Source organism: Chlamydotis macqueenii, unplaced genomic scaffold, assembly GCF_036417535.1.
Source record: "Chlamydotis macqueenii isolate bChlMac1 unplaced genomic scaffold, bChlMac1.mat HAP1_SCAFFOLD_169, whole genome shotgun sequence".
NCBI classification, from domain to species: domain Eukaryota; kingdom Metazoa; phylum Chordata; class Aves; order Otidiformes; family Otididae; genus Chlamydotis; species Chlamydotis macqueenii.
Genome location: NW_028239063.1, coordinates 89684 through 104433, shown reverse-complemented (window position 1 = coordinate 104433; position 14750 = coordinate 89684). Strand labels below are relative to the sequence as shown.

Here is a 14750-nt window from a genome sequence, read left to right as displayed (position 1 = left end):
TCTGCAATCTTTCTGCCACTTGGGATGATTTCCCAAAGTAAAGAACAAATCAACATCGGGGACCACATCTCACTTTCCTTCCCTTCTACAAGATAACATCAACTGTAAAATATTGGATCCATTTTTTTTTTTTCTAGTTACTGGGTCTCCCCTTATATCCTCCCAATGTTTAAGAACACATCCCAGTGGAGACTTCATTAATATTTCCCCTACCATTGAGGTAGACATAGAAGATATGTGTTTTCCCATATTTTACAAAGGAGTTTTTGGTACCAAAAAGACAATAACACTGTTCTACAAACAAAGTCAATCCCGTCACCAAGAAAAGTTTAAAACCCCAAATGCAATACTGTATATCATTCAAGTCCCTACACTGCAACACATGCATACAGACTTAAAAACAAAACAAAACAAAACAAAACAAAACGCACTGAAGCAACAATTAGCAGCTTGTAAATCACTTCTAAAACACCCTGGGGCCCTTTCCAAGCTATGTACAAATCTTACCAATACTCCCCATACTCTTACTCTTAAACAATTTAGACTAAATGCCAAATACCAGATAAATGCAAATGACAATTGTCCCAAATACAAAAACCAAACAAATGCAAATGACAATTGTCCCAAATACACAAATGTCCAACCCAGCAATAGCTTTCGCTTATGACTTACGGGCAGACGCCTAGGCTTCCAAACCAAACGGGTACCCTCTAAGCCCCAACCCTGCGAAGCTTTCGCCGCGCCTTACGGGCAGGCTATCCAGAGCAGACAGATTTCAAAGAAGAAGTGCCTTACCCTTTTCTCCAGGGAACGTTGCGAGGAGCTTTGTGAGTCGAGAGCGATGGGTCTCCCCGAGAATACCTCGGTGCCGGCTGGAGTTCGATCAACACTCGATCTCGTTCAGTCTCACTCGCAAGGTCCCATCTGGGTCGCCAAAACTGTTACCGAAATCCGGAATAAAACTCCTTAACAGCAACGAGAAGTTAAGAAGCAGGCACTTCTTTATTGCAGCGCTGGGCGCACGGGGGATCGCTCCACCTAGCGTGCGCACCCATTTGATCAACAGCACGGGTTAAATACACATTAATTATACATATTCATTAAATTCCAAGAAATAATATGCATAAACATAAATTTTCTGAGAAACCATTACATCATTTCCCTACCCACTCACGCATGCCCAGTCTTTTGAGTCGAGGGTCTTTTGGTGGTCTTGGTGGTCGTCAAAACGCCCCCTCCTCGAATTCGCTGGTCAAACTCCTCCTTGAAATCTCCATATCTGGTCTTGAGAACAGGTCGCGGTGCTGCTTGATTTTCCTGGCTCCAAAGTGATGGCTCAGGGCCTATTTCTGCAGGTGGTGTTTGGGGGTGTTTGGGACTTACCATTGTATTAAAGATATGCTAGGCTAGCTTCTAACAAATGCGTATTGTAAGATCTCTAGGGTCCCACTCCCTTTAGGAACAAACGAATTTTATGAAGATTTAACCTATGTGACTACAGTTCTATAGTTAGCAAGAATCACCTCATACTGATATTTAATTTTCAATGTTTATGTCATGTAACATGCGGATGAGGATGCAGAAGAGGGATGAAACAACGCTGCTGGTCCAGGACCCATTGCTTCTCCTGCTCTCAGATCTGCTGCGAGAATTTGACGGTTTGGATGAGTTTTTCTCTCTCTCTCTCTCACCCCACCCTCCCTTCCTCCGCTGTACCTCTGGTCACTTCACTGTCATCCACTTAAGAGAACAGATTGGCGTCTTACACTCTTACAGTAGGAGGCTTTGAGGACACACAGCCTCACGCGCACACACGTGCCTGTCCTGCGCTTTCGGTTGCATACAGACCCTGCGGTGCATGTTGCCAGTCTGGCCTGCCGCCGGCTACGAAGAGGAATTCTTCCTCACCTGGAGAGGGAGGCTCCCTCTGGGCTGCAGCAGGAGGCCGATACCAGTCAGACGGCATTTGTTTTTTTCTTCCTTACCTTTCACCAGCCTCTCCAGCTTCCCGCTGCAGCAGCTCCTGTCCACAGCCAGTAAGTCCTCCCATGGCTCGCACTGGCCCCTCCACGGCCACCCGGGGCGGGGCAGGGCAGCACCAGCCCCTCCAGCAGCACCCACCCCTTTACAGGGAGGGGCCGCCTCCATCACCCTCACTGCCCGCACCTGGGGCTCCTCCAGCCCCAGCCCACAGCTGGAGCCCGGCAGGAACTGGGGGCCATCGCCTGACCCCCACACTGCATCACCTCCTCCCCTGGGCTCCTCACCTCTCATGGCCCCGGGCAAAGGGAGCAGAAACGCAGCCATGAAGTCAAAGGAGACAGCGAGTGTTTATTCAGTCACGCACATAAGTCCGAGCAGCGAGTCTGCTCTGGAGCTTGCAGCCTCCGATCCCCTCTCCGTGTCACTGGAACGACTGCCAAGTCATTCCAGGAGCCACGCTCGTTGGTTCGGCAGGGAACGTACGGTGGGTCGGCTGTGTCCTGGAGCGCCGGGCTGCTGGGCAGACTTGGAGGCTGCTAAAAACAAAGAGCAGGGCACGGAACACTACAAGAGAAGAGAAGAGAGGCAGCTTGCAAGACAGAGGGGCGTAGCGAGAAAGCACGAGGCAGGAAACAGGATAGCGAGAGAAGGATGGGGACAGAGAAGGACAGGGAGCCTGACAGAGGTGGGCAAAGAAGCAGTGGAGAGAGGAAGAGAGGCAGCAGAAAGAGGGAGAGGGAGCGGGACAGAGACCAGCAAAGAAGGATGGGGAGCAGGATGGAGATGCAGGAAAAACCTGAGCTGGTGTCCTGGTTTTGGCAGGGATGGAGTTAATTTTCCCTCTCAGTAGCTGGTATGTTTTGGATTTTGTGTGTGAAGAATGTTCATAAACGCCCTGATGATACCAGTTGTTGTGAATGAGACCAAGGACACCGTCCTGCTTTCCAAGTCTCGCTAATTTGCAGATGCAGGAAGCTGGGAGAAAGACAGACAGCATAATTGATCCAAACTAGCCAAAGAGAGTATTCCATGCCATAAACGTCATGCTCAGTATATAAGTGGGGGCAGGCGAGGGTGGGTATCTGCCTTCCTGGCATCCATCCTTCCTGCTTGTTTTTGCTGGCATCGTTCCCCCTACCTTGCTGGCTCCCTTTTGCTCCTTTGCTTGCTGCTCGGTTTTGTTTCCGTGATCGCTGCTCGGGACGGGCTGTATCGGTCATTGGGACATCGGGTGGTGAGAAAACACATATTGTTCACTTTGTATATTTTTGATATCCTTATATTCTGTTATTATTGTAGTTTTCCCTTTTATTTTAGTAAATTGTCTTCATCTCAACCCACGAGTTCTCCTTCCTTCCCAATTCTCTCCCCCATCCCCCTGGGGAGGGGGAGAGTGAGCGAGAAGCTGTGTGGTGATTTGGGCTAAACCATCACAGTCATTTTGGCGCCCAACGTGGGGCTCGAAGGGTTGAGGTAAGGACAGATCTGACTAGAGTGTGTTAAAGTTGTTACAAGTGCTCATTATTTTATTTGAATCCCTGGTCACAATGTTGTACTACGTGTTCACATGGTTGTGTTATGTCTTTCCTAAGTTGCATCACGTATTTCCTTTGGTGCTGTTTATCATTTCTCGGAAATGGATGAGAATTCTCATGTTGATTTACTGGGCACTACTGGCTTATGATATGGTATCATCACTGGTCATTAAATTAATCTGGTCCTTGTTTTCGGCATTGCTGGCAACTCCGTACTTTGGATGCCATTTGGTAAGAATTATTAATAATCACACATTTTTCTTTTTCTCCCCGGAGAACCAATCTATGGGGAAGTCAGAGGAGGGTACCTTCCCATACTCCTTTACCTTCCCTTTTTCTTTTGAGCGAGTCACATCAGCTCTCGAGAATTTTGAATATCCTTGGGATGTGCAAGCCAGCATACTCCTATTGCTCTGTGTCCTAAATGGGTTTCAGATGTTGTTTAGGATTAAACAATTATTTACAAAATTCACCCGGAGATCTACCTTGAGGTTGGAGGGGCAGGGGTGGCATGGTATGTGGGAGAAGACAGGCAGGTACCTAGAAAACTTCTCGCCTCCAATGGTCTGGAACTTCACTCCCGAACAACTACAGAATCCAGATGAAGTGATTGAATATTTGAAAGAAAAATGCCATAGCTATTCTAAAGAGACAAAGCTTACCGCTTTGTGCTGGGCACTGGCTAGTATCTACCAAACACTGCTTAACGTGCAGCACCCTCAGGAAGAAGGGAGAAAAAATCAACCGACCGATACCCTGGCTACTCCAGCCCCGGCTACCGGCCCTGCGGCTACTCCAGCCCCGGCTACCGGCCCTGCGGCTGCTCCAGCCCCGGCTACCGGCCCTGCGGCTGCTCCAGCCCCGGCTACCGGCCCTGCGGCTGCTCCAGCCCCGGCTACCGGCCCTGCGGCTGCTCCAGCCCCGGCTACCGGCCCTGCGGCTGCTCCAGCCCCGGCTACCGGCCCTGCGGCTGCTCCAGCCCCGGCTACCGGCCCTGCGGCTGCTCCAGCCCCGGCTACCGGCACTGCGGCTACTCCAGCCCCGGCTACCGGCCCTGCGGCTGCTCCAGCCCCGGCTACCGGCCCTGCGGCTACTCCAGCCCCAATGACAGGCACTGCGGCTGCTCCAGCCCCGGCTACCGGCCCTGCGGCTACTCCAGCCCCAATGACAGGCACTGCGGCTGCTCCAGCCCCAGCTACCGGCCCTGTGGCTACTCCAGCCCCAATGACAGGCACTGCGGCTACTCCAACTCTAGCTACTGGCACTGCACCGAATCAGAGAACCAACCTGTGTCAGTATCAGTCGCCCCTGTACAGAAGAAGAAATCTTGGAAGCGAAAGTCAGCTCGTTTAGTAAGGGATGAGGGAAAACCAGGGACCTGGATGTACTTGGTGGGTGATGCGGGAGGATGGGGAAGTCCGATGTGTACCTCAAGGAGATCTGATTTTAGGTGAGAACAGCCAATAATTTGAACTGTATATAATCATTTCCATAGTTCTTATATGTCATATCAAAGGTATTGCAGCAAGAACACCCTGATCAGTGAAGAATAAGTTTCAATAAAACCAAGAGAGATGCAACGATGATGGAACAGGAACTGGCGCCCAACAATTTCCTCAAGATCAACATCTTCAATTTGCAGACCATGGACATGATACACCAGCCACGCCAGATGTACCAACTGCGAGTTCCAGATGCAGCATGCAACAGTCCCATACTACATACCATCTCTCTTGTCCTGAAAGACTGTATGACATATGGAACCCAAAGTCATGGACTAAATGAACTCAACAGACTTTGGAGGGATAGACCATAGATTGAAGGAGTTACATCTATGTGTGTGTATATGTATACGCATGACGTAGGTGGTATGGAATAAGGGGTGGATACTGTCCTGGTTTTGGCAGGGATGCGGCAAGTCCCTTAGGAAAAATGCAGTCACGCATCGCAGACGTACCTTGTACTTGCAGACCGCTGCGGCTCCTTTCCATCCATCTCGTACTTTCACGGCCAAGGAAAGGGCGACCACGGTGAAACGCTGGCAGCAGACATTCAGCAGAGAGAGGGAAAAACCCCTTAGTTTGAAGCTAGGCAGGAATCTAACTCTTCCTTTTGGGGCGAGGTTTCTCAGGACTAAAACCACGTGAAGGACAGAGTATCTTGCAGCACCTTTGGTACAGCTGTTGATACTGGCCTTTAAAGCTTTTGCATTTTTCAGACACCCGGGCCTTTTTTTGACTCATTGGCAGCTTTAGTTTCACTCGAACCGCTGTCCTACATACAGGCAGGGGACAGACACAGATGCCTACATACATTTTCTCAACCCTAAGTACAGCCGAGATCTCCTCACCCTCTATGTGCCAAGTTGAATATTTGTTTGTTAAGGAGCACAGCAACACTTCTGTCCTCGTGAACTGCCTCCGAGCAGAGGAGGGCTCTGGGATTTCCTGGACGCCAGTGCTCCCGCTTTCACTGTCAGCTCCGCACGGCCACCCACCGGAAAAAAGGCCTCAAAATAACGGACGTCAGACGATTGCTGCCACACCAAAAGTGCCAGCACTGAAAGCTCGTGCTGCTCCTCGCCGGCCCTTGCCAGCGCCTCTACAGGCCCACAAACGTTATCCAGCCTAGAGACTGCATAAAAGGCAGACCGCCCCAGGCTGCAACACTCTTGCCCAGCGTACACTGACCAGTAACGTCTCCCCCTTCACCTTCCCGAGAGAGACTGTTCCCAGGGAGCCCTCTTCCTCCCATCAATTTACTACACCCTCCCTGCAGTTTTCAACCTTGTTCCCTCCTCGGCTGTGGTCCCTCAACTTAGCTCTCAAATGGCCAGAAATCAGATTCCATCCTCAAAAGAACAACCCCATGCTAACTAAGGTGGCGCTTCCTCGCCCAGCTCCTCATCACCATCTGCAAAAAAAAAAACCCCAAAAATAAAACCTACCAAACAGCACCGCCCTTCAACATCACACCACTTACCACCAATCTCTTCTATGGCACTCTCCTCCTCAAAAGCGCCGCAGTGCTCTGCTCACCGGCTCCACTCATTGCCAAGAAGTCCGACGCCGCAACTGCCGCTCGTGGTGCTTCAGATGCTGAGAGACGCAAAGCTCAACTTACTTTTTCTGGGGTGTAGGTACAAAAAAATAGGTGTCATACCAAGCTAACTAGAAAAGTATGTCATTACATGCAATGACAACATTATCAAAAACCACCTGCTTTAGCTTCCTACAAGAAAACAAATGCTCCAGGCTTCATTTCTAGCAAGACCATGCATGCTATCTAACTTCTACCACAGCTACGTTCTGGACAGGGCTGAATGACAAATGTAGCAGAACGTGGTGGCTCGCACACGTGGCCGACAGAGGCACGGAGCTCCTGGCACTGCGTCCTGGTGTCTGCTCTGTCAGGGAGGGCTCAGATGGACCAGCCTCTCCTTGCTGGAGGCACCTGCCTGTGATTCACTCCTCAGTCCCCTCCAGCAGCCATGCCCAGGCGGCCCCCTTTACAGCTGGAGGCCCCTCATACAGCAGGGCCAGGGCCAGGGCCAGGGCCAGGCCCACCCTCTGCCTCACTGGACCCATCTGGGGCTGCCCCACCTCCAGCCCCAGCTGGAGCCCATCAGGAGCAGGGGCCCTTGCCAAAGCCCCACAGCACATCACCCCCTTCCCTGTGCCTGTCCTCAGCCATCAGCTCTGCACCCAGGGGCTGCAAACACATCCAGGGGCACAGAGGAGGTCACAGACAGTGAGATACAGAACAGAAAAAAAAAACCAGTGACAGTACGCAAGACAAAGAGATAGAGAAAGAAAGATAAGAAAAGAAAGAGAGAGATAGAAAGGCAGAGGCACAGGGCAGGCATGCAGAGGCGCAAAGAAAAGCAGGCCAGAAAACAGGCTGGAGAAATTAGTTGGGGGGAGAAGACGGATGCAGATCAGGACAAAGAGATGGAAAAGGCAAAAACAGCAATGGGCCGCAGGACAGAGACAGAGGACAAACAAAGGAAGGAAAGGGAGCAGAACAAAAGTGCAGGGATACAAAACAAAAGGAAGCGGTAGAACAAGAGATTTAAAGGGAGAGAGAAAGGGGGAAGAGCATACAAGAACAGACAGAAGAGGAGAGGTAGAAGGAAACAATAACAACAACAACAAATCACAGCAGCTTGGGAAAGGTAGGGGTCACGGGAGAGGCAGGGAAGGACAGGGACGCACAAGAGAGGAGGCAGAGCCCCAGGGGCCGGGGACTCACCACAGCTCTCACTCCCGGCACTGCTGGGAGAATCTGACAGGTCAGATGCTGCTTTCTGCTTCTCTCCTCTTCTGTAACTCCGACCACTTGGCTGTCCTCCACCTAAGAGAATACGTGGGTGTCCTACAGCTCTTAGACAAAAAGCTTCCTAGACACGTAGCCACCCACCCACGCTCGCTCGCTCGCGCGCTATGTGGCCGTACCGTGCTTCAGGTTCCACGTACAGACTGTGCAGTGCGCACTGGCGGTCTGGCCTGCTGAAGAGTACAAAGAGGGATCCTTCCTCACCCGGAGAGGCAGGCTAGGCTCTCTCTGGCCTGCAGCGGGAGGCAGCTGCTGGCTGGCTGGCCTTTGGTTTCTTCTTCTTCTTTACCTTTCTGTGGCCTCTCCAGCTTCAGCTGCAGCAGCTCCTCTCCACAGGCAGTAAGCGCTCTGTTACATGACATAAATGTTGAAAATTAAATATCAGTATGAGGTGATTCTTGCTAACTGTAGAACTGTAGTCACATAGGTTAAGTTTTATACGAAATCTATTTGTCCTTAGAGGGAGTGGGACCCTAGAGATATTATAATACGCATTTGTTAGAAGCTAGCCTAGCATATCTTTAATACAATGGTAAGTCCCAAACACCCCCAAACACCACCTGCAGAAATAGGCCCTGAGCCATCACTTTGGAGCCAGGAAAATCAAGCAGCACCGCGACCTGTTCTCAAGACCAGATATGGAGATTTCAAGGAGGAGTTTGACCAGCGAATTTGAGGAGGGGGCGTTTTGATGACCACCAAGACCACCAAAAGACCCTCGACTCAAAAGACTGGGCATGCGCGAGTGGGTAGGGAAATGATGTAATGGTTTCTCAGAAAATTTATGTTTATGCATATTATTTCTTGGAATTTAATGAATATGTATAATTAATGTGTATTTAACCCGTGCTGTTGATCAAATGGGTGCGCACGCTAGGTGGAGCGATCCCCCGTGCGCCCAGCGCTGCAATAAAGAAGTGCCTGCTTCTTAACTTCTCATTGCTGTTAAGGAGTTTTATTCCGGATTTCGGTAACAGTTTTGGCGACCCAGATGGGACCTTGCGAGTGAGACTGAACGAGATCGAGTGTTGATCGAACTCCAGCCGGCACCGAGGTATTCTCGGGGAGACCCATCGCTCTCGACTCACAAAGCTCCTCGCAACGTTCCCTGGAGAAAAGGGTAAGGCACTTCTTCTTTGAAATCTGTCTGCTCTGGATAGCCTGCCCGTAAGGCGCGGCGAAAGCTTCGCAGGGTTGGGGCTTAGAGGGTACCCGTTTGGTTTGGAAGCCTAGGCGTCTGCCCGTAAGTCATAAGCGAAAGCTATTGCTGGGTTGGACATTTGTGTATTTGGGACAATTGTCATTTGCATTTGTTTGGTTTTTGTATTTGGGACAATTGTCATTTGCATTTATCTGGTATTTGGCATTTAGTCTAAATTGTTTAAGAGTAAGAGTATGGGGAGTATTGGTAAGATTTGTACATAGCTTGGAAAGGGCCCCAGGGTGTTTTAGAAGTGATTTACAAGCTGCTAATTGTTGCTTCAGTGCGTTTTGTTTTGTTTTGTTTTGTTTTGTTTTTAAGTCTGTATGCATGTGTTGCAGTGTAGGGACTTGAATGATATACAGTATTGCATTTGGGGTTTTAAACTTTTCTTGGTGACGGGATTGACTTTGTTTGTAGAACAGTGTTATTGTCTTTTTGGTACCAAAAACTCCTTTGTAAAATATGGGAAAACACATATCTTCTATGTCTACCTCAATGGTAGGGGAAATATTAATGAAGTCTCCACTGGGATGTGTTCTTAAACATTGGGAGGATATAAGGGGAGACCCAGTAACTAGAAAAAAAAAAATTGATCCAATATTTTACAGTTGATGTTATCTTGTAGAAGGGAAGGAAAGTGAGATGTGGTCCCCGATGTTGATTTGTTCTTTACTTTGGGAAATCATCCCAAGTGGCAGAAAGATTGCAGATACGTCCCCAAGGATCCGATGGTTTTGGCATAAAAAAAAAAAAACAAAAAAAAAAAAAAAAAAAAAGGAAAAAGGTTGAAAAGATCCTGGCTTGTAGTATAGAAAGTGATGTTTAAAATGTGGAACTGAAGAGGAAAGCATAGAATTCATGTGTTAAATTTCTGTATTATCTTTATGTGCGGTCTGGAAGTGTTGATGCAGGTTTAACAAATGAAACAGTAGAAAAAGGGGCCAGAACACCGAACCCCCGGTGGGAGCTGTAGAGTGGGACAGTTGAATTATGAGGGTTTCAGTCCTATTGCAGGGAGAACTGGAAGCTGACAAGACCAGATAGAACAAGGAGCGGCTCAAGCCTTGCCCCCCCTACCACTTCGACAAGCAGTAGGGGAACAAACCGGGGATGAGGTCGGGGTGTGGTAGAGGAATGGATAAAATAACTGCAGTAGGAGAGAGATTGGGAATATCAGTGTGCAAAGTGTGAAGCATGGTGGCACTGGAAAAATGCGTGTCCTTATTCTGAAAAAGAAACAAAAAACTGGCAGCACAGCAGATGCCTGTGTCAGAGGTGCAAAGAGGACTGGGGGAGAATTCCGCAGCAGAACCCCTGGTTACAATCCAGCTGGGGACCCAAACCATGGATTTTCTATTTTGATACTGGAGCTATTCATTTTAAGTACTGGTAGAAGAAAATTGAGTAAAAAGCATGTAGACAAAATTGGTGCCACAGGGAAAGCTGAAAATAATTTTTTCATTCAATCCTTAACTTTAAGGTGGGTAAAAATGGGGAACTGGCTAATTTTTATACATGCCAGAGTGTCCTGTTGCCTTATTGGGGAGAGATTTATTGAGCAAATTGAAAGCACAAATTAATTTTTAAAACTGTGACATTCAATTAAATATACCCTAATCAAAAGCCAGAGAGGCAAGAATTTTTATGTTGCAGACAACTTCAGAGCCATATGAAATCCCTCAAGAAGTGGACAATGCAGTAACCCTTTGGTGTGGGCTGGCGAAGTTCCCGGACATTCAAAAGCAGCAGAACCGGTAAAGATTTTTCTAAAGGAGAGCACCAAACTGGTAAGACAAAACCAGTACCCTTCAAAATTAGAAGCTAGAAGAGGCCTTGAGAAAATGATTGAAAATTTCTTAAAAAAATATCGACTATTAGTCGAATGTGAATCAGAATTCAATACTCCCATTTTACCTGTGAAAAAGCCAGAAAGTGAGGAATATAGGTTAGTACAAGATTTTAATAGCAATAAATTTAATAGTTCAAGATATTCACCCCTTAGTGGCAAACCTGTATCCTCGTTGACAGCTTTAAAAGAAAATCACAAGTGGTTCACTGTATTGAACTTATAGGATGCCTTTTTCTGTATTCTTCTTGACAAAAATAGTCAGGCATATTTTGCCTTTGAACTGCAAAATCCCACAACTAGGCAGAAGACTCAGCTCACCTGGGCAGTGCTACCTCAAGGATTTAAAAATAGCCCAATGATCTTTGGAAATCAATTGGCTAAGGAATTAGAAACATGCAAAATAATTTATCCTGAAAGACTGGTGTTGCAATATGTAGATGATATTTTAATAGCCACAGAAACCAGAGAAGAATATTTCAACTTGACTACTAACCTGCTAAATTTCTTGGGCCAAAGTGATAACAGATTTTCCAAGAAGAAAGCACAGATTGGAAAAGAGACTGTCATGTATTTGGGATTTGAAATCACACAGGGACAAAGACAACTGGGAAATGAGAGAAAAGAGGCAATTTGCTAAATGCCGGAGCCAAAAGGAGCTAAGGAGCTGCAAACGTTTCTGGGAATGGCTGGCTGGTGTCACCTGTGGATTAAAGGAATTGAAGGAGGGACCCCTTGTGTGAGAACCTGAAGCTCGAAAGGCATTCCAGAATGTAAAGGTAGCTCTGATGTTCACTCCTGCTCTAGGGTTGCCCGATTTAACCAAACCCTTTGAACTGTTTGTTCATGAAAGACAACATTCGGCCCTCAGAAGAATGCTTTCTCAGAAAAATGGAGAATGAAGAAGACCGGTTGGTTATTTCTCCAAACAATTGGACAATGTTAGCTAAGGATGACCAGGTTGTCTATGGGCTGTAGCAGCAACTGTCCTCCTGACTTAAGAAGCTTGTAAGCTGACAACGGGACACCCAAGAACAGCTTATGTACCGCATATGGTACTTTCTGTTCTGGAACAGAAAGGAGGACACTGGTTATCCCCAAGCAGGATGCTCAAACATCACATTGTCCTGTTGGAACAAGATGATGTCAAATCAAAAACAACTACAACAATAAATCCTGCCATCTTTTTAAGTTCAATAGAAGAAGAAGTTCTAAGTCATGACTGTCTACAGACCATCAAACAAGTTTATTCCAGCAGAAGTAACAGAAGAGTGAACATACCTGACCCAGAATTCGAGATATGTACTGATGGAAGCAGCCTCGTGAGAAATGGAAGAAGATTGGCTGGATATGCAATAACAATAACAAACTCTGTTATTGATGCAAAGCCGCTCTCAGTGAACACCTCAGCACAAAAGGCGGAATTGATAACTAGCCCTCATAAAAGCCCTAAAATGGACAGAACATAAAAAGTGAATATATGGACTGATTTAAAGTATGCTTTTGGAGTAGTACATGCCCATGGAGCCACATGGAAAGAAAGAGGAATGCTGACAGCACAAGGAACATCCATTAAACACCAAGAAGAAATTCTGCAATTGCTCCAAGTGGTGCAGAAACCCAAAGAAGTTGCAATAATGCACTGCAAAGCCCACCAATTTGGGAATTTCCCAGTGAATATTGGAAATAAATTAGTCAATAAAAAGGCAAAGAAGAGAGCAGAAAAAGGCATCATGACAATAATACTAGTTAAAGAAGTGAAATTTGAGCAACAAACCCCAAATTACAGTAAGGTTGATTTGGAATTAGCTAAATCAATTCAAATAAATATGAAAAATGATCATTAGTCCTAAAAATCAAGTTGTGGTCTCACCACAATCAAAGCTAAAAGCATAGAAAAATTCATTGGGAAACAGAGGCAATGATCAGTGATTTAAGAAGACAGGTGATTAGTGTTAGGATGATAAAGCTAATAAAATCAGTAACAAAAAGTGTGAAACTTGTTTAAAGAATAACCCGAGAAATATTAAATAACCACCCCCAGGAACCATATATATGGGAAACTTGCCTGAAAATTATTGGCAGATTGATTTTTCAGAATTGCCACAACAAAATGGATATAGATATCTATTGGTATTAGTAAATATGGCCAAAAGATTTTCTTTTCCTGTCACACCAATAGGCAAGAGAAGTGGCTAAAAATATGTTAAAAGAGATAATATCATGGTTTGGAATCCCCAAAAGAATATAATCAAATAGAGGTCCTCATTTTGTGTCTGAAATTATTCAAATATTGAGGAAAATTCTGGGAATCAAATTGAATTTACACACTCCTTGAAGGCCACAATCTAATAGACAAGTAAAATTTGTCAGAAAATATCTTTAAAATGGCCTCATGCTCTTCCTTAAGCACTTCCGAGAATCAAGATTCAATCCAGATCTAGGACTAAAATTAGTCCATATGTTAATGTATGGAAAATCTTATCAGACTCTAACCCTTGTTCAAAATGTGACTGCTACTGGGGATAATGAAATGGAATTGTATTTGATATCCCTTGGAAGAACTCTGATATGGATATGGAACTGCCACAGAGCCTCTTTCTTTAGATTCCCCAGTTCATCATTTTTAACCAGGAGATTACGTGTACCTGAAAATTTGGGAATCAGAAACTCTTCAATAAGAATGGAAAGAACCATATCAGGTGCTTCTAGCAATATATACAGCCCCTAAATTTGAAGATATTGATTCTTGGATTCATTATTTGAGAGTCAAGAAGCACAGCCTCCAAAACAGAAACAATGGATTTCTAAAGAAATATGTCATTTAAAGTTAACAGTCTCTCATTTTTAATGAATTAGACAAAATCATATCAAAATAATGAAATCTATCAAAGGAATTTTAGTAGTAATGCTAATAATACTTTTTGGTTTACTGATTATGGAGATTAGTTATAAGTAAATGAGACTTATTGAAAAAAAATTAAATAAGTCTCAAAGGGGGGAAATGTTACATGACATAAATGTTGAAAATTAAATATCAATATGAGGTGATTCTTGCTAACTATAGAACTGTAGTCACATAGGTTAAGTTTTATACGAAATCTATTTGTCCTTAGAGGGAGTGGGACCCTAGAGATCTTATAATACGCATTTGTTAGAAGCTAGCCTAGCATATCGTTAATACAACGGTAAGTCCCAAACACCACCTGCAGAAACAGGCCCTGAGCCATCACTTTGGAGCCAGGAAAATCAAGCAGCACCGCGACCTGTTCTCAAGACCAGATATGGAGATTTCAAGGAGGAGTTTGACCAGCGAATCTGAGGAGGGGGCGTTTTGACGACCACCAAGACCACCAAAAGACCCTCGACTCAAAAGACTGGGCATGCGTGAGTGGGTAGGGAAATGATGTAATGGTTTCTCAGAAAATTTATGTTTATGCATATTATTTCTTGGAATTTAATGAATATGTATAATTAATGTGTATTTAACCCGTGCTGCTGATCAAATGGGTGCGCACGCTAGGTGGAGCGATCCCCCGTGCGCCCAGCGCTGCAATAAAGAAGTGCCTGCTTCTTAACTTCTCATTGCTGTTAAGGAGTTTTATTCCGGATTTCGGTAACAGCTCCATCCGTTCATTTTCGCTCCCGCACCGCCAGGAGAGCGCGGCCGGGCAGAGACAGCCCACACAAGCCTGAGGCGAGTGCAGTCAACAGCGTTCCCAAGGGAGGAACGGACAGCCACGGCCTCTGGGAGAGGGAAAGAAGAAGCAGCGACCGTTATTACCGCACGCGGCCCCTGGCCGGAGCGCCTGCTGCCGCAGGGGATTCTCCAGATACACTGAGGTCC

General features: G+C 46.3%; 1 long non-coding RNA gene across 1 annotated transcript; it reads right to left on the bottom strand.

The window, feature by feature from the left end:
• Window positions 1-2311: 2311 nt before the first annotated feature.
• LOC147596104 (uncharacterized) lies at window positions 2312-7873 on the bottom strand. The gene is made up of 2 exons (XR_015261600.1): window positions 7770-7873; window positions 2312-2547 (listed from the first exon to the last, which is right to left on the bottom strand). It is a non-coding gene; the product is annotated as an uncharacterized LOC147596104 (long non-coding RNA).
• Between the last annotated feature and the right edge of the window lie 6877 nt (window positions 7874-14750).